The 26,172-nt window shown below is 34.2% G+C and overlaps 1 protein-coding gene across 11 annotated transcripts in view; it reads right to left on the reverse strand.

Moving 5' to 3' along the window:
- CNTN6 (contactin 6) overlaps positions 1-26,172 on the reverse strand; it is a 303,195-nt gene that overhangs the window by 274,478 nt on the left and 2,545 nt on the right. Inside the window, exon 2 of one of the 11 annotated variants that reach the window (XM_025375838.1) lies at positions 11,785-11,891. The exons of the other annotated variants lie outside the window; for them this stretch is intronic. The gene's annotated coding sequence lies outside the window, so the exon portion shown is untranslated. The remainder of the gene's footprint in view (positions 1-11,784; positions 11,892-26,172) is intronic. 11 annotated transcript variants of the gene reach the window in all.

Below are 26,172 nucleotides of genomic sequence, written 5' to 3' on the forward strand. Positions count from 1 at the left end.
TTTGACTTCTTTTCAAATTCCTTCCCTAAGTAGTTAGAAACATGGGAGATGGATCAATGAATTTGACCCTTTCTGTATGGTCCTATAAGAAGCTAGCCACTCACCATTCTCACCTTATGAATTCATGGATCAGAGATTACATTTGTAAATAAAATAAAAAGGAGAGAGGAATAATTTTTTTTTTTTTTTTTTTTTTTAAGAGGTGTTGGAAAGCAGCCATCTTATTAACACCAAGGTCTTCAGTCTGGCAGAAAACATTAACAATACAAAAGCTATGCTTCTCTCTCAGATGTCTGCTGGAGTTGCCAAAATCATTTCCATTAAATTATGAATCAGAGAGACATGACTGTATGAAAGACCAAGTGACCAGTACTTGAATAGAAGAAAACAACATGAATTGGATCAATTTAAGAAATAAATCTTTATTAATTCTTTCAGCAATTATGTTATCTATATTGACCACCTGTGCACCAATCATGACCTCAAGAGACAAGAATAATTAAGACAAATGATGGTTGAAAAAACTTACAGAAAAAGAACAGTATTGGGGGTCTTAGGACCTTTGGATCAGTGAATCGTGAACCTTGGCCAAATTATTTACCTAGACAGCCTTATTATGAAACCAGGACTTTAGGCTTTGTTTAGAAATAAAACTGTAATTGTTCTATTATGCTTCCTGTTTCTGAACATTACTATTCCATACAGGTCATATACAGGTGAGAAAGCTGTGAGTCATTCAGAGAACTATCTTTCCCTAGCCCTGCTCAGCACCACACGTGTTCGGTGAGTCACTGAGTCCTATGGATTGAATTAATTTTGTGAAAGACTTCTCTTCACTTTTAGGATAATGTCTTAACTGATAATACAAGCATAAATGAACTTTTCTCATATCCTGGCATTTAACAACAGCAGCAGTATTACATATTTAGCCTTGCTAAGTATGGAGTACATAATTTAATCCTCTTGAAAACATGGCATAGGCATTTGTTTGGATTGCCTTTCCTCAACAGTGGGCCTTGAGACAAGGGCTTGTTTATTTGGGAAGTGATTACCAGAAGTACAAGTGAGAGTGCGGAGAAAGTGAGACAGGGAAGGGAGAAAATTTAGTAAAATGTGCAGAATGGTGTGAATCACACTGCAAGGAACTGAAGCTCTGTTTCTCTGTAGACCCACTAAGGTTCTATATAATATACACTTCAGAATTGCCCTAAAAAGGGATGGAGAACCTGGCACATTTATCAACTTAACTCTTTTACTTCATCAGTTCAGGAATATCTCTGGGAACATTAAATCCCCTGTTGCTACTTCCAGTCAGCATTTCCGGTTTGCCCTATGCATTGGTTAGCAAGTTCTGGGGAACCTCAAAGATGCAGGGAGCAACACAGGAACTTGAAGGAGAGAAGCTTGGAACTCTCCAGTAGTATCTGTGGGTGAACTTCAATGCATCCTAACAGAATGTAGATTCATTTCCTGCAGTACAAATTAAAGTTCCCAGTTTTCGGATATGGACATTGACACAAAAGCTTAGAGATGTTAAAGAACTTAGCAAGGTCACACAGTAAGTCACATATCTATAAAACAAAACTAGAAAGATAGAGTCCAGAGCCTGAACCCATAACCACTATAACACATTGCTTGTCTGCCTCCGAATTATTCAGCTGTATCAAACCACCTGCAGTGCCCTGAACAGGACTTGCTGTTTCTGATTTTTGTTTTTAATCTTTCTTACCTCTCTGGCTACCATGTTCTTCTGTCCTTGGTCCACCTGGTAAACACCAAATAGTATTCCAAATCTTTGTCAGAGATTCCTTTTATAAATTTTAACCAATTATTTATATTTATACGAAAGTAATGCACCCATGTGTTTAAGAAGCCAAATAAATCCAAGAACAACAAAGGCAATATAAATCTCTTCCCTAGGCCATTCCCTGTAAGCATCCACTCTATTTTCCAGTTATTCTCACTGGCATTTACCTCCATATCTCTAAATAATATCTATGACATGGCAATATTTTGATTCATGACTTGGCATTCTCTGGCTGGGTGCAGTGGCTCATGCCTGTGAAGCCACAGAGAGAACTTTGCGAAACCAAGGTGGGTGGATCACTTGAGGTCAGGAGTTCAAGGCCAGCTTGGCCAACATGGCGAAACCCTGTCTCTACTAAAAATACAAAAATTAGCCGTGCATGGTGGCAGGCGCCTGTAATCCCAGCTACTCAGGAGGCTGGGTTACAAGAATCGCTTCAACCTGGGAAGCAGAGGTTGCAGTGAGCTGAGATTATGCCACTGCACTCCAGCGTGGGCGACAGAGCAAGACTCTGTCTAAAAACAACAACAACAAAAAACAAAACAAAACAAAAAAAAGACTTCATGACTTGGCATTCTCCATTGGCATCCAATTTTAATAGGTAACAATACGACTCTCTTATATCCCAATTCTCTACTCAGTTTTCCAATATAATTCTATATCAGGTTTTCTTTCCATCCATATTCCATATTCAGAACTTTCATGCTTAAGCCTATACAAATGTTGTCCACTGAAGATTCAAATAGTATGATCACATTTTCATTGTAAATAACTTTTCCTTTTTTATTTAAGAGTTAATAATTTATTTGTATGTTTCATTGCCTTTATTGTTTTGGCATCTACAGATGAGGGGTTTTTTTTGTTTGTTTGTTTGTTTTTAGCTATTCAAGTACTCTATAAAACCCTCTCGATACAATTTTCCTCATGATAGTTCCTGTCAGATAATCCACTCATTCCTTTGATTTTGCTAGAGTCATTCCTTTGAAGCCCTTTCATACACTGCAACACACATTAGTTTTTCTCCAGGCCTGCTAAGCTGCTATTATTGATGGACTTCCCTTAATCCTTCTCCTTGTTGACTCTTCTGTTTTAGACTCCTTGTCTTTAGCTTCCTTTGTGTATTCCTGATTTTTGGAGCATGTCCTCAGATGTCTGATTACAGGGAATAAATTTTAAGTAATTTTGGAATACAAAAAAGATTTCTATTTTGCTCTCATATTTGCTTCGGTTGCCCTCTTTATCACTACTGTTCCAAGATTTGGATCATTTTATTTATGATTAAAAATTCTTCAGCATTTTGACGTTACTGCTACTATCATCAACTTATTTTTATTTCCAGTCTCCTTTCTGGATAATTTATTCAGTTTTATCTTACAGTTCTTGTACTAAATGTTGTTTTGTTGCCTTTTTTGTTTGTTGTGAGTCTGGCTATCATAACCTAAATATCCTCAAATTCTTTTTTATTCTCTGTTGGTTGGTGTCCTTTTGTTTGTTTGTTTGTTTGTTTATTTACTTATTTATTTTGAGACAGAGTCTCACCCTGTTGCCCATGTGGGAGTGTGGTGGCATGATGTTGGCTCACTATAACCTCCGCCTCCCGGGTTCAAGAAATTCTCCTGCCTCAGCCTCCTGAGTAGTTGGGATTACAGGCATGCGACACCACGCCCGGCTAATTTTTTTTTTTTTTGTATTTTTAGTAGACACAGGATTTCACCATATTGGCCAGGCTGCTCTCAAATTCCTGACCTTGTGATCTGCTCGCCTCAGCCTCCCAAAGTGCTGGGATTACAGGTGTGAGCCACCACACACGACCCTTTTCTTTATTTTTTAAGTGTCCCTTTTATGATTGAAGAAGGTTTTAAAATCTCTATGAAGAAACTGGTGATGTTTTGGAACTGTTCTTAATCTTTCTTCATAATGCCAGTAATTACTTAGTTGGGGTCTTACCTTTTTTCACAGAGGACTCCCTCAAATGTGATAAACCTAGCACTAGCAATACATTCATTTATTTGTGCTCATCATTGTGGCTTATTGACTTGTGGACTTTCTTCTTAGGTTATCAAGGCTAACTCTGGTTTTGACTGGGGAATTTCTAAACATGGATATTTAAGAGCCTATGTACATATGTTACATTTATTTATATTTATGTGTCTTTCAACTTCTCAACAGAAAGATCATATAAACTCTCAGCTTTCTGCTTTTTTTTCTGTCTTAAAACTGAAATTGTGCAGCTCCTATAGCTCAATTTCTCTACATATATTTTCCAACCTCCCGTAGGTTGAGAGAAAAAGAAGGTCTAAGTGACAGACTTTCAGACGAGCCCTCTAGTTTAGGTTAAGCATTCCTACCACTGCCTCCTAAGATGCAGGCTGGTCCCAGCTTCTGAGCCTTCTAGGGGCGTCTGCACAGTAATTCACTTGCTTCTTGCAGTTATCTTCCTTTGAAAGCATTTTAGTGTGACTTTTTTCTTTTGTGTTTCATTAAAAATGAAATTTAGTTTTTTGTTTCCTATTCGATTCATTATTGAGAGTCATTTTATGGGATGACCGTAGCAAAAAAATGTCTTTGCTCAATGTCTGGAGACTAAAAATACCACTTTTGTGAAGTATTCTTCCTTGACCATCATCAATAATTATCTTTTGCCTCTTCTGGTCTACCATTTTACTGGGTCCATATTTATGTTCTTTTATTTATTACATTTATCATGACCTGTGACAGCTCCCCTGTGTTCCTGTTGACCTGTGATCCCCTTGAGAAAGAAAATGTGTCTTTTCTTGAATTTGTATCCACATAGGACTTAACACAAAAAAGCTGCTAAATATCTGCTGGCAGAATAGAATTAATAGTGGAAGAAGCAAGAGGATGTTATTCTATGCCATTACTTCTATTCATCTCTTTACTTTTCTGCCACACACAGAAAGTCAGTTCTCCACATCTCCAAGGCTGGATTCATAGGATGAATAAAGCAAGTTAATGACAACGTGCATTCAAGTTATGTGATGGCTAAATAGGAAAGAGACCCACACTGGTGAATACAAATAAAGAATTCTTCAATTAATGTTACTAGTCATCCTGCCTTTGCCACCACTCTTTTCCTTTCTTTTATCTTATTTCAACCCTCCCGTTTTGCCAAAGTCTGCGATTGTAATGGTGTATACTCATCAAGCCACACATAACTGAAGAGTGTATTCTTTAGTTGAATGCCACCTACTTCTTAAAGACTTCTCTGATTGCCCAGCTGGAAATCATCTCTTTCTCTTTTGAATTCTGTAATACTTCTGCTATCACAGTAGCTGCTTGTGTGCACGAAAATCTCTACTCAATGAATAAATAAATGAATGGTGACCAGGTGGGAGACAGGATTTTCCTCGCTCTGTGCCCATACTGTAGTCATGGAGAGATATCTTAGGAAGATGATTCTCCTATACCATTTGAGTGAGTGACAGTATTTAACTAATGTGTTTTAGTAGCATGATACCATTATATATGACTATTCATGAATTGTGTCAGCAACTTGATACAGCCTATGATTAAATAGAGGTCGTCAGTTAAAACTAGAATTCTATCCAGATTTAACTATAGGACCTAGGACAGTAATAATCACATCCTAACCACCTGAGTCCATCCTCTTAAACATATATCGCAGCATAGATTCAATAGTCTCATTGTGCCAGAATCATTAAGTTTAAATACTACAGCAGTAAATGTTTAAAATTATCTTTTAATTTAATCCTTAAGACTTTTGATGACTTCATCTTTCTTCAGAAATCAGGCTCTTTTCCTGGAATTTACAATGAAGTTGTTCGCATATTGAGCAATCTATTTTATTGCATTAATTACTCCCAGTCTCACATTTTTCATATGATAATTTGTTATTTACTTATCTTCTCAACCAATAATTAGACCATAAACTGAATAAGTCATGATTCTGGAAAAACATACATATGCCTCTCATTTATTAGGCAGAAGGATACACAAATACAGCGTCTTTTTTAGTAAGATGAAGCTAATTTGAATAATATCAATATTTGTGAATGCATTTGGCTACTAGTTAATAGTTAATCCAAAGTAATTAGACCTTGTGTTAATTATTCTAAAAGTCCCTGGCCTCTTTAGAAGTTACAGACAATATATTACTTCTAACCCAGCCATACTTTCCAATCTCGTCTCATACCATTTGCCTGAATATACTTATTTCTTCTCAGAATCCTCAAGAGACGTCAGAGCCTGAGGAAAGTCACTCTGACTTTCATCTTCACAACCCAGTGCCTAATGCATTGCCTGGAACGTAACAAGTATTTAATAAGTGCTAGCGTAATTAGTGGGTACTCTATTATTACCATACTCATTATTCTATAAATAGCATGCATTTTTCTCTCTCTCATTCATCTCTTCTGGAAAATTTCTTATGTTTGCTTTTCTACCCAATACAACTTCCTCTCATTTCTTAATGCTATGGCCTTTTGAATATTTATGTGACCTGCCTGGGAGTCTGGCCCCTTGGAAATTTGGTTCACGCACTGTATTTTAGTATAGACTTTTTGTCTGTGATGGTTAATTTTAGAGATCCATCTGATTGGATTAGATGATACCTGGAGAACTAGTAAAGCATTATTTTTAGGTGTGTCTGCGAGGACATTTCCAGAAGAAATTAGCATGTGAGTCTGAGTGAACTAAGGGGAAGATCTGTCCTCAAAGTGGGTGGGTGGGCACAATCCTATTGGCTGGGGGCCTGGATGGAACAAAAACTGAAAATGTGAAATGGTCTCTGCCTCCAGAGCTGGGCTATCCTAGTCTCCTGCCTCTGACATTGAAACTCTAGCTTTTGGACTTACACCAGAGGCACTCCAGGTTCTCAGGTTTTTGGCTTGAGACTGAGAGTTGAACCATGGGCTTCCCTGGTTTTGGGACATTTGAACTACCCAGTTCAAATACTACTGAGTCAGGCTGCCATCATCCCAAGGGCTCTGTCCTGGGACTTTTCAGTCTCCATAATCATAAACTTCTGTCGTAATATAAATACACATACCTTATATACCTTACTGATTCTGTCTCTCTGGAGGACCCTGATTAATACAGTGGCTATCTTTCTTATTATACTGTGAGCTCTTTTAGAAAGGAATCTCTAAGTACTAGAGAAGTAACAGGTGGTTAATGAGGTTTGATGAACTGATCCTTACATTCTACGTATTTCCCTGAGAAGCCGAATAATGTAGTTCAGAAGTTCCCCAACTTATTTGTATCACGATCTCCTTAGTAGATCAATCATTTTTATGGCACCCCCAGGGCAAAAATAACTATAAATAGTTCAATCTTTAAGTATTTTAGTTCAAAGAAATTATATTCAAACAACTTACAGGATGCTTTAAAAATATAATATGTGGCCGGGCGCGGTGGCTCACGCCTGTAATCCCAGCACTTTGGGAGGCCGAGGTGGGCGGATCACGAGGTCAGGAGATCGAGACCACCCTGGCTAACACGGTGAAACCCCGTCTCTACTAAAAATGCAAAAAATTAGCCGGGCGAGGCGGCGGGCGCCTGTAGTCCCAGCTACTCGGGAGGCTGAGGCAGGATAATGGCGTGAACCCGGGAGGCGGAGCTTGCAGTGAGCCAAGATCGCGCCATTGCACTCCAGCCTGGGCGACTAAGAGAGACTGTCTCAAAAAAAAAAAAAAATATATATATATATATAGATATATATATGTGTATATATATATCTATATATATATATATATAATATGTATATATTGAAGAAAAAATAGCATTCTTATTTTATTCTTAAGTACCCACTTCTCCTTTTAACAAGCATACTTCCGTTGGGCACAGCACAACTTTTCAAAACTTAGAATAAGATTGCCCAGCCTCATTTCCTGTTCTACACTGATTTCACACAGTATTTGCTTTTTATCATGACATCCACTGGAAACCCAGCTTTAACAAATATATGATATTGAAAGAAATTTAATAAGATATGTGTTGAAATGAAACTACCTCACATTCTGTAGTTGGCAGATGTTGAGCATCACTGTTTCACCAGAATATTTAATTACATCCTATGATCCTTCTCTGAATTCACTGCTGCATCCTAGGGTGCTTGGTGCTCTTTTTGGGAATTAAGAATGTGGTGATAAAAAGCATTAATTTTGGCAAAAGCCAGGCTGGTTTTGAATTCTGACTTTAAAGTCTAACAGCTGTTTTTTCTACTTGAGCATTTTACTTTATATCTCTGAATCTCATTCTACTTTTCTGTAAAATGGGGAATAATACCACATATCCTTTGAGTTTTTATGAGAATTAAATATGTTAGCCTAAAGTACTAAGGAAAGTGCCTGAAACTACATCAAGTGGTGGTTGTTCTTGCTGTGATTGTTACTAATTTGAACTGTATGTGATGCATATACAATAGAAACGAGCTAAATAGCATTGGGAGTCACTATATGTCCCCAGGTGGTACCACTTTCCGTATAACATCTACAATAGTCCCTCATTCATAATAATTTTAATAATGTTACACTAGCTGAAATTCACTACTAATTTCTGTATGTCAGACATTGTGCTAAGACCTTTAGATTCAATAATCTCACTTAATCCTCCATACAGTCATATGAGGTAGGACAACTATTATTTCTCAATTTTACACATAGGAAAAACGAGACCAGTGAAATCAAAGTGTATGTCTCTGGCCCATCGTGTAGTAAGTGGTTCATCTGATCAGTATTCAAATCCAGGTGTGCCTGACTCCAAAATTCAAGTTTTTTACTACTGACCCTTCTAATTAACTGAAGGGTAAGGTTGATTCTATCATTGGACTGAGTCCCTGCTCTTCTCATGACAGAGGAATGCAGCAGAGGTCATGAAATCAGACGTAGATTTGAATCAGGGCCTGGGAAGACTTAAATTGCACATCGTTCTAGCTTCATCTCAATCACAATCCTGACAACATTGTCAAACCTGCTCCTCATATTTTTTTTTTTTTCAAAGTACTGACTTAGAGTAGAAGATAAGAAAATGTCTCAGGGCTGCTGAATATTAAGTGAAAATCTCAGCAAACCCATTACAACATACATCACCTTCCTTCAAGCTTCAACTATATAAGGAATTTCTTTTTCCCCAAATTTGCCAGATTTGAAAGATACTATTTTAGAAATATTCAAAGGTTAGAATATGTGCCTAGCCCACCGTCAAGGAACAATGCACGGTATTGATGTCTTCCAGCCACGCACACCTCCATAAAAGTTTATGGAATCCTAAATCAAGAGGCAATTTTTGTCTTTTGACAATAATATAGAAAGTACCTACTTTCCCCATGATGGTATACCTGTTTTATGTGGTTTCTTCAATCAAAAAAAGAATAGATTCTTCCGTTGTTTAGCAGAGTTGGATATGTTTTAAAGTCAATCTTTTAATACGATTGACTATTTACATATCCTAAATCAAAAAGCAATTCTCTTTTTCTGACATTAATACTTAATGTAATTCTTCTATCTGTTTTTATAGGACTTGGTTCACTGCCTTTTGAATGCACCTGATGTAAATATCCGATGTGAAAAACATAAAGCACTGTTCCTAAAGAAGGACATTGGTCAGATATATATTTGGCCATGTAGAATATTCAAGCATAATGGGAAAGCTGATAAATAAATGCTCCACTAACTGGACAACAATTTTAAGACAAGATCGATAGGTAATTCAAAACTGACTCAGCAGTGGGGACTCAGCTACAAAGACCTATATATAGAAGAGATATTTAAAAATAATTAAAGACTTAAAAATTATAATAAAAGGATAGAGTATGGGGAGAGGCATTTAAAAATTAAATCTCTTTTTAGTTTCTTTGTCAAGAAGCTAATCAGGTTGTATACACACACAAACTATGAGTGTGTATATAAATAAAAGTATGTATCTCTTCCTTGTCTGCTCAGATGGATCTCAGAAGATCATCAACAATTTGGGTAAAAATAGAAGAATAAAAAATATATCATTTTTGCAGATATAACTAAACCTTTGCAAATATGTTAAGAGGAAATAAATAATATAAAGTAAATTTTTATGTATTCTAAATTAGAATATGTGTGAATGCAAACTCAAAATAACTGTGTCTTTTAAAAACTCCAAAGTAATAGAAGAGCTACTGGCTCTGTTTAAAGTTAAAAATTATTACCACACAGATAAACTTGTTTATTAAACTGGGAATAGAAAAACAATGGTAGATAATATCTTATTTATATTATTTTGACATTTTAAAAGTGTTTCTTTTTTGCCTTGGTAAATTGTAAACAAGAAAATTAACAATAAAAGATTAGAAACTATATTCCGAATATTACCTTATTTTCCTCAACAATTTTGCATGCATCTCCAAAAAGATACTTTGATTTTTTGAGAATGAATGTGGAAACCACAGCCACTGGATTCGTATATGAAAATCTGTATGTGAATTGCTTCTCTGTAGTCTCAGGCAAGTCCCTTGAATCCCCTTAGAACCTCAATGCTCATTGGGGATCATAATATCAAATTTATTAAAATTTCAAATGCAAATGCATGTAAAATTAAAATTTAAACTTTTCAGCTTAATTTGTATGTCTGTTATTCTTTTTATAATCTTATTAAAACAAGAAAAACCTTCTTCTCTTTTGCCACAGTTAAAATTCAATTATTTCATGTTGAACAGACTAAACACACATAAACAGTCAGGACTTTTGACTTACTTTATTACAATTTCTTTAAATATTTTAAATGGTAATTCTAAAAATGAATTATTATGTTCTCTTAAAGTATCTAAACAATCTGACAAATTAACAGTAGGTCGTGTCCTTAACAAGAAAAACCTAAGCATTTAATTCTTGTATTTACCCTTATAAAATAGTAAATCTTAACTTCTTTTAAATATTTCAAAACTTTTTCTAAAAAGTTAGTTAATTTTTATATACAGTACTTTTCAACTTAAACGGGTAAGTCCAAAATCAGCTATTTAATTACAAAATTAAAAGTGCAAACACAAATCAAATCTGGCAAAGACTCCTCAGAGTCTTAAATATAACAAGCACTTTTTACACCAAAGATATAGAAATGATTCTAATTAATACAAACTTAATTCTAAATAGTTTAACGATATTACAGTTTGAACACTCACAAGCTCAATATCCAAAATCTGAAACACGTCAAGATCTATAATTTTTTGAGCACCAACAGGTCTCCAAACTGAAAAATTCCACACCTGACCTCATGTGACGTATCACAGTCAAAATGTAGTCAAAACTTTGTTTCCTGCTCAAAATGATTAAAAATACTGTATAAAATTGCATTCAGGTTATATGTGTAAGACTTATATAAAATACAAATGGATTTTGTTTTTAGACTTGGGTCCCATTCCGTAGGATATCTCATTATGTATATGCAAATATTCCAAAATCCAGAAAATTTCAAACTCTAAAACATTTTTGGTCTCAAGCATTTTGGATAAGGGATACACAAACTGTAATACCATGGGTTTGATATATGTCATATGTATCTCTATATTTTATTCTATTACTACCCAAGTTTAAAAAACATTTATTCTCTAAGGAATTTTTTCACCTCAAATGGGTTAAATTCTTTTTATTAGAAATAAATTTGAAAACAGGATGTAGATGCTGGGAGCTATCTATATCTAGGGTAATTTTCTGCATAACACTGACATTAACACCCTGAGCCTTAATTATAATTATATTTATCATAACAACTAGAGATTCCAAATCTAAACCTTTCAGATGGAGGTGACTTTTGGGGGGTCTGAGTTATACTCTTAAATAATTTCAGGTGATTTATTTTGAAACCCCAATCTAGACCTAACTTCTTTCAGTAGCCTCTTCAGCAGCTCAATTCATTGCATATAAATTTGGTATTATTCTAACCTGGCTGGGCCACAGCCTTTATAGATATTGGTCTGTCATTCAGGTCACAACTCTGAAATCATGCTAATTACACACATTAGCACCTACCATGAGAGCTGAAAGGTAATCGAACAGAGAGGAACATCATCTTCAGAAATTAGCCACCACACCTGGAGCGTGGTCAAACATTAATAAACTGTTCAGCTTTTGTCACCCTGGAAAATTTAAAACTCGGAGCCATTTTACTTTGATCTTTTGGAGTTTAAAATATGATTAATGACACATTGAATGAGCAATCCAATTTTAAGGAGGAAAGGTTATTTGTTTTACCCTCTCACAATATGTACAATAAAAAGTGGCATCTTTGACATCTACATGAATGGCAATTGCAAATGAATGCTCCTGGGTTTTCCATGAATAAATATTCAGTCATGTCATAATTACCTATAAAGTAGAACCAATTTAAAATTTAGTCTTCAAATGAACAATAACATTTTGAAATGGGTACTCAACAATTATAATTTAAACCATATGACACATTTTATGGCTTTTGTGTGAAAAATACCTATTTATCAGCAAGGTCAACTGAATTTCTCTTACTAGTATCATTATGATAATTACATTTACGTGTCAACTTCACTAGTCTATGAGGTGCTCACATTAAATATTATTTTGGACGTGTCTGTGAAGGTGTTTCCAGATAAAATTAGCGTTTGAATCAGGAGACTCAGTAAAGTAGATTGCCATTTCCAATGTAGGTATCATGCAATCCACTGAGATCCTTAATAAAACAAAAAATGGAGAAAGGGCAAATTCATATCTATCTATCTATCTATCTATCTATCTATCTATCTATCTATCTATTTACCTATCTATCTATCTATCTATCTATGTATGTATCTATATATAGAGAGAGAGAGCGAGAGAGATAGACAGATACATAGATAGATAGATAGATATGTGGCGCTATTGGTTCTACTTCTCTGAAGAGCCCCAACTAATATTTGAGTAACTCAATGCTGTTTTATTGTTATTATTATTATTGACCAAAATGTTATATGTCAGCAAAACAAAATAATCCCACCATGCAATAAAAAGGCATGTGATAATTTTGATGACGTTTTTGGCTTCTAAATTGTTCTGGCTAACCATGAGCCCAGAGAATATGTGAAGTAAAAGGGAAAGTTCATTGGATAGACTCCTAGCCAACATTATTTATAACCCGATATAAAAGTAACACTCAAGTCCACAGTGTACCATAAATCGCTTAAGAAATTTATAAAGGTTTTTAAGAATAAAAGGAAGTCAGCTACATTCTTGACTCTAAGCATATGGATATCTGTGAATCCGCCTTGCTCTTCATATTTTTATCCGTGAAGGCCAAAATCAGCACGTATTTCTTATATATTGGTCTTTGTTCAAAATTCCAGTAATTCCAACTAATTCTGCACATATCATACACATCAAAGTGAAAACGAATTTAACAGGAATTTCCCATCTATATTTTTTTCATTTGCCTGGTCTGATTGCAGAGTTTATAATTTTAAAGACTTTTAAATTCAAAATTAACCAACACACAACTTTCAGAGACATGTCTGGGTATATTTTTAATAGGATGAATAAATTAAGGGTCTGCAAGGAGCGAAGCAGAAAACTCAAAGACACTTCATAGCATTTTATTTTCCTTATAAAAACTGAAAAAGTGGCTATTTTATTTATTGAAGACTACATAACAAACCACTTCACAACCTAGTGGTTAAAACAACAACGATTCATTATTTCTCAAAGTTCTGTGGGTTCGCTGGACTGTTCTTTGTATCCAGGTAGTGTCACCATTTCACAACTGGACCAAAGGATCCAAGGAAGCCTCTCTTGCATGCCTAGGTGAAGACCCTTGGCTGGAGAGTCCTTGTGGTCTCTCTCTTCATGTGGTGTTTCATCTTACGGGTATTCTGTAAGCCTCTCTTTTCAGTACATACCCCGACTTCCTTCCTGCATAGGGTTTAGGCTCCAAGAACATGAAAGCAGAAGCTGCTTGGTCTTTGAAGGGCTAAGAATTGGCACAGCTTTACTTCCACCAATTCTATTGTTCAAAAAAAATCATAAGGGCAGGTCTCAGTTAGAGAGAAGGAAATAGATACTACTATTTAAAGGGAGGAATGGCCTGTATATACAAGGAGGGGAGGAATTGTTGGTGGCCATGTTTGGAGATTATCTACCACAGTAAGAATATTACATTATATTTTATAATATGTTATTATATATTTATATATATACATTTTTATATTTTCATATTATATTTTTATAAAGTCTTTCTCACAATGAAATATGCATACATTTCCTTCTGTATATTTTTATATATTATATATTTCATTCTGAGTATACAAGACTATATATTTTATAAACACTTCCTCAGAATGAAAACATTAGAACTTTTGTTTTCCTTAAAACATAAAATTCAGGAAAATACTCAGGAGTAATTTTTGGGAGCATGTATTATATATGATTTCATTTTTCTGTTATTATTTTATATATTTTCCAATTTTTTTACTTTGCATTTGTACTTTAAAAATTAACAAAACATTGTTTTACTTGTTTCCAATTGTTTCAATTGAATATTATGAAAAACAGCTTATGTGAAAAAAAGCACAAAAATTCAGAGTTTGTGAAATTCGGAGCAAGTTTTGTCTTGTCGTCAAAACAGAAGATAGTCCAGATTGACGCATATTTTCTCCTTGCCTATTCATTTCCTTCCTGGGTTCCCTGTCTGCCCGATGCCACATACCTGAATGAGAAAAAATGATGTTCGCCACATACTAGACAGGATGATTATTTCAATGCCTAGGTCTGACTGTATTACTTCATTTTCAAAAATCACCAGTAGCTCTTCTATTTTGTTAAGAACAAAATTCAAAGGCTTAGCATGGGCTGCAGAAACCTCTTGGTGAGCTTCTCATACTTCTTTAACCTCTTCTGTCACCTGGATCTCTGATCCCCCAGGACTTCAACCTTGACTTTTTCAGTCCCTTGCTCCTGCCATATCCCCTCCCCTCATCTACTCTTCTTTCCATGAGAACACTTTCTCCTCACATGGAACTAGCCTGTGCCTACTCATCACTTCCCTATGGAAGCTTTCACTGACTTTCCTCACTTGGTCATTGCATGCTCTTAAGTACCTGTTCTTTGCGGGCACTTAGATGATATTTTATGTAGCAATTTAATTCAAGTACATTTCCTCAAAGTGCCCTAAGGTCTATGAGGACAGTGTGTATCTCTAAGCCATGACACTCCAGAGTTTTAAATGTGGTGGATAGATCCAGATAAATAGTTACTGAATTCATCATCATTCAGTGAGGAAAAATGTAATGGATGAGGTGGCCATTGAGTAACTTTTTAGCAGGAAAAAAGTTGATTTACTGCTCAATATGTACAAAGAGTTGAAAATGTATCTCTCAGTAAAACAGATCAAAACAAAACTAAACTAAAATGCTACCTGTGGTATTGAGTGAGAATGCTTCACACAACTGAAGTTGATTTGTTAATGAGGATAAGGGCCAGGTAAACAACTTCTTGTTAGCAAACTCAGTCATAGATGCTGTTGTCATTCACCAGTATGTCTCATTCACCTGTTTCTAGGCACATAAGGAATTTCACGTCTTCACTCACTCTCTTGAGTGTTTTGCTTCAACCAATGAAATGTGAATTCAAGTGAGATGTATCACTTTCTGGGTGAAAGTGTTTAGTTGCCACTGAAAGTCTCTAGAACTACCTCTTTATTGAAACTGTGGAAACATGTATTCATACGGTATTATAACACCGCCATTCTCATAAAGGACAGTTGCCTCACAGTTGTACACAAAGAAATCTTTGTTTCAGACTCCTAAGATTTGGGGTGTGGTTTGTCATTGCAGCATAATGTGTATTAACTTGTTTAATAAGTGTTGTCATTCTAAGCTATAAGTAAAACATGTTTGTTTCACGGCTTTAATATTTATTACCAAATACGCCAAAGTTTGAGAGAGAGAGAGAGAGAGAGAGAGAGATTGTATTCGTGTGTGTGTGTTTGTGTTTTACAGGTGTGAGTTTCACTTTGTCGCCCAGGCTGGTCTTGAACACCTGGCCTCAGATTTAAATCAAACACAAATTTATTTCTAAAACTCTCTTTGGCAAAGTTAAACACCTTATTTAATTATGTTCTGCCAGAGTCAAATAACATCAAATACTAAAATCATGTGTTATGGTAACTTAAATGCAAGTTAAAACAAAAGTTCTTTCTTGTTCTGAGCATCTGGAAAAGCAAGTTATATATCTCACATTTTAGGAAGGTTTTTGAAGAAGAAAATATCACACACTTTGTGTATACTTTACCTCTCTGTAATGTATAAATTATTTCTTAATTCAGGGATGATTACAATTTCTTTTTATCCTAAAACCTATTCCTTGTTCCCCATATGCAGTCCTGAATTTCCCTAACATACCAAATTCCTGAAAAGCCAACAATATAGATTACCTGCAAAACACAGGTCTCAAATACAATTTGTAGTGATGAAATAAATAACTACTTAAATTTCCTGACTGCTTCATCATGGAGTGGATTACCATGGTTGCCAAGGGCAGAGACATAAATTGAAGTTTAACATTAATTATCATTTTAATATGTGCTATTTTGTTCACCATTAGATTTAGATGACACTGTAATAGCATACTTGGAATGAGCACAGAAGTATTTGAATTTATGTTTCTCTAGTATACTTAGAGTCTACATTCATTAAGCAGGCACTTAATGAGCACACACCACAGGCCAGATGCTGTTAGTGCCGGAGCTAAAAAGTTGATAACATTGGACCTATATTTAGAAAACTTTAAGTTGTAGACTTTCTCATGACTCGACTTGCAATTTAGGACAAATACTGATTTATCTTTAATAAGACTAGAACAATAACTGTATACCACTTATAGCTATAAAAATACATTTAGAAACATTAACTATTTCAGTTTTCGTCTGACCCCTCTGAGTTTGTGAAAGCCAGGTCAGGTATTACCAGTTGCACTGTGTACATTTGAACACCGAGGTTCAAATAATTTATAAAATATTTTCCAAGGTTTCACACTTAAAATATAATAAGTTAAATGTCTTATAAACTTGAAGAAAAGTGAAAATTACAAGTTATCTCATTGATATATGATGAACTTCCTGAGCATAAGAAAAAATATAAAATAGCAAAAGAATAAACAAAGGACAGGGGCTGACTTCAGCAAAATGAGCAGATACAAATGGTTCAAGCACTCATTAAATATTTATTCAGGCATGTATTTTCAAAAATGTAATAGACCGCAATACTGAAATACTGTTATCTGCGTATTTGCTTTGTAATCCAATCAGAGTATTCACAATTAATAATATTTAATATTTACAGGGATGATCACAAAGAGTATTCACCTGCCTGAAAGTACAGAGGGAGCTGTCTTCCTAAAGGACGATTTAGTAATATACACACTCACATTTTTAAAATCCCACAATTTGACATGGAAATTGTACTACTAGGAATTTGTTTTTAAGAAATAATCAGACACATATTAAAAGATTCAGGTACAAGGATATGTATCATAGCATTGTTCAATAAATTGTGTAAAAGATAAATATCTAACGATAGGTTATTGGCTTGAGTAAACAGGGAACACCTATCTGGTGAAAAATCCTTCAGCATTAGGAGAATATTTAATGATACTTGAGAATGTTTATAAGATGTTAATTAATAAAAACAAGCTATAAAGCAGAACGTATACATTCATCTCAATTTTGTATTTTAAATGCACACATACATACAAACACATGATTACTGAAATGATGCCATATGCAGAGTAATAGAATAACAATCTATGTCTTCTCCAAATTTTGTGTAATAAACATATATGATTTTATAATTGGAAGAATGTATTAAACAATATTCTGCTGGTTATTAATTTCCTTCACTTGTTATATACATAGTAATTTACCATGGTTATTAAATAATTTAGTGTAGTTTGCAAATTTTGAACAAATTTTACCATCTTAGTAAATCTACAAGTACTATTCACTTGATGAAAATGAGTAACTTTAAGGTAAAGAGTTGAGCGTATGATTAGGAAATTCCATAAACATGTATATAATATGAGATCCTATTTTTGTTAATCCTCTGAAAAACCCAGAATCTATCACTATCTATAAAAATAGAGGAGTAATTATTATTCTTAGTGAATATGTTTCTTTTTATTTAGTCTTTTTGGTGTATCTCACTATGCAAGTTTACTAAAATAATCATCTTGGAATTAAATAATTTAATGACTTCTAATGCTCATTTCTCAGGTAAGAACTGAAATTAACAATGTTAGCCCTCCCTTCCACTTGGTAGAGATGTATATTTAATTGAATTCTAGAATACATATCAGAATGTGAATTTTACAGGAACAGAACTCTTCTCTGTCTTGCTCATAGTTGCATCACCAGTGCCTGAAATAGTATCTATTACATAGTAAGTATTCAGCCAATATTTGTGGAATCATTACTAGTATATGTTGTTGAATAAAATATTATTAATGTTAATAATTTGGTATGTTAAATTATTAATCAGAATTAACTAGAGTTTTTGTATGAATTGAAGACAGTTTCATGTAGAAAAAAATCATAAAAGAAAATAATATCCAGGGGCTAATACTCAAAGAATAACATTATTTTTGGATTTCTGAAGATATATGTGAATCTTGAAACTTTAAGATTTTGTTCCATGTTTCTTTGGAAAAATGACTTTTGCCTCATAAGTAAAAGGAGCCCCTAATGGTAAAAGCAATTGGCTCAGGCATTGCATCTTGTGTGTGTAATTTCTTAAAAACTGCTATTTGGCTTCCTATGTTGAACTACACATAATGAATAGGTTATTTTTCTTTAAACTCCAGTCTCTCTTTTTCTATGAGAAAGTTGTTTCTGTTTATTGCATAATCACTCTGTACATCTGCATGACAAAAGACAGAATAAGAGTGATGTCAGTAAAAATAATGCTTTTGCCACCTAAATGCCCTAAAGAAAGCGGGTAGAAAGCTTCCTTCTCTTGTCTACAAACCGCATAGGCACAGTCTGCACAAAGTAACAACAAAAAAGTAAAGTCGGCACCTCTGAAAAAGATATATTTTATAACCACCAGCTAATTCTAATAGAACTATTTTCAACATATACTTTTGTGGTAAATTTATATATAGGACTGTCAAAATTCTACGTGTCAGCAACACATTCACAACTGAGCATATTTAGGAATTGACTAACGACATTAAATGCCTAGAAAACACCTTCATGTTCCACTTTTAAAAAGTGCGTTCTATCAAGTCTAGAATAACAGAAACTTTTTCATGGTCAACACAACTTTACGGACATTTTGTTTTGTTTTGTTTTGTTTTTGGAGTCTCGCTCTGTCACCCAGGCTGGAGTGCAGTGGCGCCATCTGGGCTCACTGTAAGCTCCACCTCCAGGGTTCATGCCATTCTCCTGCCTCAGCCTTCCGAGTAGCTGGGACTACAGGCGCCCGCCACCTCGCCCAGCTAGTTTGTTTGTTTGTTTTTTAGTAGAGACGGGGTTTCACCGTGTTAGCCAGGATGGTCTCGGTCTCCTGATCTCGTGATCCGCCCTCCTTGGCCTCCCAAAGTGCTGGGATTACAGGCGTGAGGCACCACGCCCGGCAGGACTATTCTTTAATTTATTCTTAACTCTGCTGATAGAAAATTAGCAGCACACCTGATTTCCGACCTTCTCTTTCATTTATTGTGCTTTAGTGATTGGGAGACCCTGTTAGATGCCAGAAAGGAAAATCATGTTGTTTCACTAAAAGCTCTATTGCAGCAAGTATATCGCACTCCTCCTGTTTAGAAAGACAGCTCAGCAGTCTCCATACAGAGTTCCTTACACAACCACATTAGACATACAATGTGCGAAACCAAATAAATTAAACTTTGAAACAATATACAAACAAGTCATTGAAAATAAAATGTCTACATTCTTTTGAGAGTTCATTCATGTTGGCCTCTTACACACATGAGTGATAAATTACTAGAAACTTCACCAAATATCTTACTTGAGTCTCTCCTTCCTGCCTTAAAAGAAGCCTTTTAAAAAGGATTTTTAAAAGGATCCATCTAATATTCTCACTTTTATTCAGCAGAAATCATCTTAAAAAAATGGTCCGTTTAACATTCAGCTTGTACTGTGTCACTAGGAATTGCTGCGCTAACAAAGTTTTTGAATAATTGCCTCTACATTTTAAGAATTTGCGCACCATTAAACTTAAGGAATTAATAGAGCTGCCACTCCCAAAGAATATATAAACTAATAACATCCACTGGCTTGCTTTTCTAACTAAATTCTAGAACTCCCTAACATAATCTCTCATTGGACTAAACCAAGCACTTTAATTTGTTGCAGTAACCTTTGTGGAGCCAATGGAAAGACATATACAATTGGCATTAACCATTTCTTATTAGATTATATACTTGAGACTTGACAATGTTTCCAGAGAAAAAATTAGCAAATGTTCCATTGCCTATAACAAAATAACTCCATGAAACCATGAGAGTACCAGATAAAAATAAAATACCAGCAAGGGAGAAAGTTTGATGACTTTCTAAATGATGGAAAGCAGATGGGAACAAGTCCAGTCAACATGGAAGTATAGGGAAGTACATGGCACCATGCAACGTGATGCAGAAGGATTTCTTTTCCACTACAGACACATACAAATGCTATATAAGTATAAAAACCCTTTAAGAAGTACACATAACCGAGGTTAAATGTTAAAGAGGTAAGCCCTCAGAGGCACCAAATGGAGAGAAACTCAGACTGGCAAGGAGATTATAAAGTTGGAATAACCTCCCAAAACGGGGGACTTTGCATGACATAGCTGACCTTATAGAAACTTGGTGATCGGGTAGAAAAAAGAATCCCCAAAAGACAGTCAGAATCCAGAATGTGTACTAAGCTTGGTTGTAGGGCCCAAATTCATTCTGTCTGTTTGGTAAGATAATTTGAAGCCAAAAAATTCACATATAAAATAGTCCAGAACCAGAGATACTTGTAGAGCCACTGTAGAAGTAATAGCAATGCAATGCTATCCAAAAGCATACTCAACTCAAATAATGTTGGTCTCCCATAGAAAACAACATCTGTTGAAAGTAAATTTGTCATAAAAAAGTTATGAGCACCAGGAAGAATGAACCACCATGAGGGAAATCCAGCAGACATAAGTAATAAAGAAATTTGTCTCTAAAAATTAAAATAGTAAAACAATCACAATCCAACTTTAAAATAAACTTACTGAAATTTTTTCAACAGCTTAAGAATGGGAGAGAAACTATTAAGAATAAGCAGAATAGCAGGATAATTTTTAAAAGAACAATATAAATTATAGAAATTAAAACTATTTTTTAAAAATAAAAGTATAGAATACAGATCGGTAGAAATTACACTGACTGCAACACCAGAAAATGAATGACATGAAAAGAAATCAAAGACAGAAGCCTAGAAATAATGAATTAGCATTCTTGAAGGAGAAAATAAAGGGATTTAAAAGATGCAAGATTGAAATATATAATAGCTGAGAATTTTTCAGAATCAAAGAAAGATTCAGGAGCTTGCAAAGGCCTCACTGAGATACATTTGAAACAACTCCACAACTACTCACATTTTAGTGAACTTGAAGAAATCAATGACAAAGAGAAATTCTTAAAATCTGAGTGAAAAGATGAATATATCTTCAAAAGTGTGATAATTAGATCATAAACAGTTCCCTCATGAGCACAATTATATTCCAGAAGATCATGGAACAGAATATGCAAAAATTGTTGAGAGAAAAGTATCATCCACATAGAGTGCTCTGACAAACTACAGTATTATTTTAGAATGTGACTAACGTAAGCTATTTTCAACAAATAATTTTTAAGGGAGTTTAAAACAATTTTTGAATGACCTTAAAATGGTCTTCAGAGTACAAGAAAAGAATCTAGGAGATGCACATAAATAGCAAGAATATGGTAAATAAAGAACTCAGGAAATCACGTCATAAGTCTAAAAAAACCTTGACAAAAATATTGGGGGCAGTTTAAAAATAAATAGTGCAAATATGAGCACTGAGAGAAATATCTCAGAGTAAATTTCAACAAGCCATTGTCCTGTTTGTGAAGATATACTCTCTTTAGTCTTTATTTGAAAATATAAAAGTATATTTTATGTTAAAATAGTTATTTACTAAAATATGATAATGGGAGTATACCATTTTTAACTAGTAAAAGATGAAAAAATGAATAAAGAATATTTGCTCAAACCAATAAAACACTGATTATTGAAAAACACTTTACTTGAATATAAAATAAGAAATAAGTCCAACTTGATCAATGTCATAATAGGTGCAGATCAATTAAGTACATTTGTTGAAAGATAGGAATTCTGAGACCAGAAATAACAAACATGAAATTGTTGACAGGCAGCACAGACTTTATATTCTTGATGAAAATCTCATTTAATGTGTATACGTTTTCTATGCATGTGATAATAGAACATTGCGATAGTGAATATTTTCAATAAATTAAATATCCCTCAATAAGAGAATAAATAATAAGAGCACAAAATACATAAGGTGAAATATATCCTAGAACTGTATTTATTTATAAGAATGAGTCTAAATAGTCTAATATGGAATGAGTTACACTAGTTAAATAAGTTTGTTTTCAGTATGATACCATTTCCATAATATTTTAAAATGATATTTTATATATGCTTACATATATAAAAATTATATATAAATATACAACTCTGGTAATGTAGAGTGAGGAATGGACTAGGTAGAGTTACAATGTAGGCCGTTATTATATATTACATTAGTATTTTCATTTTGTGAATAATGAAAATGTTAAATCTCCAATAAAATTTAGCATTTGGTAATTCTGAGGGATGGGAATTGGTAATTATTAAATTTAATCCTTCCTTCAATACTTAAAATTTCCCACTTTACCAAAAAATATACATATATATGTGCATTACTGCCAAAAGAATTCAAAGACTTATGTAACACCTAAAATTGTCTTGTGAAAGTGTGAAAATAGAAAAAACTGCCCATCTTTTAAAAAATGGAGTCAGCAGACATGATGTTGAGTTTATAAATTCTGCAATAGAAGTCAAATATATTATTCAAATGCATAATGATGGCCAGAAGGAAAAAATAACAATAAAATCAACTTTAGAAAACATTTCTGTGAAATGAGACAGGAAACAGTGGAAAGGTCTTTTATTTTTTATTTTACTGTCTTCTCTGTAATTTCAAATTTTATTGTTGTTGTTTCCAGGTGCATACATTACTTTATTAGGGCATTATCATAAAAAAAGAGCAACAGCAACAACAACATAAAACAACAGGAAAGAAATGTACAAGTATTTGTGATGTTTTTCTTTGAAGAAAGAAATTCTGGCTTATTTGTTTTCATGCTTTTCTGTTGATTGCTTTTATAATCAGAAAATTAAATATACCCTTTTTCTTGATCAGGTCCAATTGCTTGGTGTATACAGAAATACCATTTCTATTTTTAATCTAGTTGGATCCAGGGACCAGCATCTCTAGATCTTCTCACCATTTTCCCTGAGCTCTATTTTAATATCCACTTATGATTTACACTCCAAATTTAATTCTCTACTAAATACCCAATACAATTGATTAGATGATAATTGTAATTTTATTCTTTTCATTGTTTTATATTATTTTTACCCCATTGATCCCAAGGCTCATATATAAATGTTATAATAGTAATAATAATATAACAATAACTAAACAACTAACACATAGAGTGCTTATTAATTGTCAGGCTTTCTTCCAAGATTGTTTACATATTTACCTGCTGAATTCTCTTGATAATACTGCAAAGTCAATACTAATATTATCTCCACTATGAATGGGAAAACTGAGGTATAAAGAGGCTAAGAAACTTGCCTAAGACCACAGAGCTATTCTGTGCTAGATATAGGGAAGGAAAGCTACAGTGCATGGTGCTTCAGCACAAGAGCCTGCCTCCTGAATTTTGCTCTCACTATCATTTTATTGACTTTGAGAAAATGCGATTTGTTTTTTAGTAAGATCATTAGTTTTTTAGAACACTTCATAGGACACATCATGTTCTTTTATTGCCTCTTTTAAGGATTTGAGATCTAAGGAACATCATTTATTTATTCATTCATTTATTCATTTAATTGTAAATCTAATACATGTAAGTTTTATACTCAGTGTACTTTCAAAAAGAATTTGAGTCTACAGATTTTGATTCATGTTACTATGATGTAACGTTTCTGTAAATTACCTTAGGACTCATTGCAAAATAGTTAAGTAGGCCACAGACTTCATCAATATAGACTAATAGGGGACATTATCAGAAGGCATGCCCAATGACTCTGTTTTTTCCTCTACTATGTCCTGTGTTATGTCTTTACCATAATAAATGTTTAATACTACAACACACCATGTAGATTAACTCAGTTTTAAGCTCTTTTCAATATGAATACTGACAATAACAACATTCTAATAAAATTTTCATTCAAAGAATTCTTCCTAACTGAAAGACTGCTACTTAAAACTCCTTAAATAAAGAGATTTTTTTTTTAATTTCCTCTATTGTCCCAGAGAAAAAATAAGGAGAAATATAAAAGGTAGCAGTGGTAGCAGTGGGGATAAAAAAACAAAGCAAAAAACCCTCTGTCTTCAATGAAACTGTTAGTGGACACAACCCCAAAACACAACTTGAAGCCCATTTTCCATTGTTGCCATATGCTAAAAAACATGGACTTTTGGGGGACATCAGAGAAAACTGGTAAGTACTTTCTTTTTCTCTTACTTTCAGAGGATATAGATTGCCCAAAAACCTTCCAACTGAGGAAATTGCTAGAGTGTTGAGAGAAGGAAACATGTATTTGCAAGATCACAATACAGAAGGTTGTGCCTTAATAGGTTTACTATAAGCTATACTATTCATTCAAGTGGCAAACAAGAGAATAAATGGCTCTCAAGTAAAGAAGATAACCAATCTGTCAATTGAAATTGAAAAGAAATTTGGATATGAAAGATGTGGAAAGCAGACAAATGAGATACAACATGTACACAATTGGTGATCCTGAAGAAAAGAAAGAAGCAAGATAATCACAATTTGGCCACGCCCAGTTAAGGGACGAAAAAGAAATAGTCCAACAACAAATTATGAAATAAAAGAATCTTAAATCAATGGGGCAAACCTCAAAAAATGTTAATGAAAATGGAACTAATCCAGGAATATTCTGTAAAAACAAACACACACACACACACACACACACAACGAAAGAATCACGTAGGCATTTATCAGAAAAAAAGCAAGTCACGTTCAATGACGGAAATTGCAGACATACCTAAAAATGTTGTAAAACAACTTTCAATACGGAAAGGGTCTCCAAAAATGCTTAAACATTTACACATTTCCAAAATAAAAAATTAAGCTTGATCCAAGAAAAATAATGTATCTTGCATGTCTAAGGCAAAAGAAATTCATGTTCAAGTATGCAAACTCACAGAAAATATAGCACCTGTGACTATTTCTTTGGTGGAGAAGTACTACTTAGTGAAATCTAACAACCCAAAAAATAATTAAAAGTAAAGAAAGCAGGAATGGTGAATTGGGTAGTAAAAGCCTGTTGGTAAAGAATAATTCCTTTCAATTTTGAAATAAGTTTAGTCTAAGATCGTGGGAATTCAGCCAGAATGTACATACTCTATAATGTAAAACTGATGTAGTTTAAATTCAGGTGGTATGGGTAGAGTTGATGACAACAAAGCACCTTTCAAATGCATTTAACTATCATAACAAGGGTTATAAAAGTTTGTTTACTACATAGACGTGCATCCAAAAAAAAACCTTCAAACTATTTCTATGTTCAAAATTTTTGGCTATATGGGTATTATTCTGGACATAATATCTCCCTTGGAAAGAAATCTATACCTGAAATTCAACAATTTCTTCAATGTTGTTTCAACTTCTCTTTTTTCAGTTTAATTAAAATCTAAAACCAAACTCAATATTTCTGTTTTTTTTTTTTTTTGAGACGGAGTTTCACTCTGTCACCCAGGTTGGAGTGCAGTGGCGCCATCTCTGCTCACTGCAAGCTCTGCCTCCCGGGTTCAAGCAATTCTCATGCCTCAGCCTCCTGAGTAGCTGTGGCTGCAGGCATGTGCCACAACGCCTAGCTAATTTTTGTATTTTTAGTAGAAACGGGGTTTCACCATGTTGGCCAGGATGGTCTCAGTCTCTTGACCTCGTGATCCACCTGCCTGGGCCTCCCAACGTGCTGGGATTACAGGTGTGAGCCACAGAGCCCGGCCAATATTTCTGGGTTTTTTTTAAGCGTAGGATAACCTCTCATTGTTACAGAAGACTATCTATTATTGACTATATTATCCAAATATTTCTCATTAA

The sequence above is a fragment of the Theropithecus gelada genome, chromosome 2, assembly GCF_003255815.1.
Source record: "Theropithecus gelada isolate Dixy chromosome 2, Tgel_1.0, whole genome shotgun sequence".
NCBI lineage: Eukaryota > Metazoa > Chordata > Mammalia > Primates > Cercopithecidae > Theropithecus > Theropithecus gelada.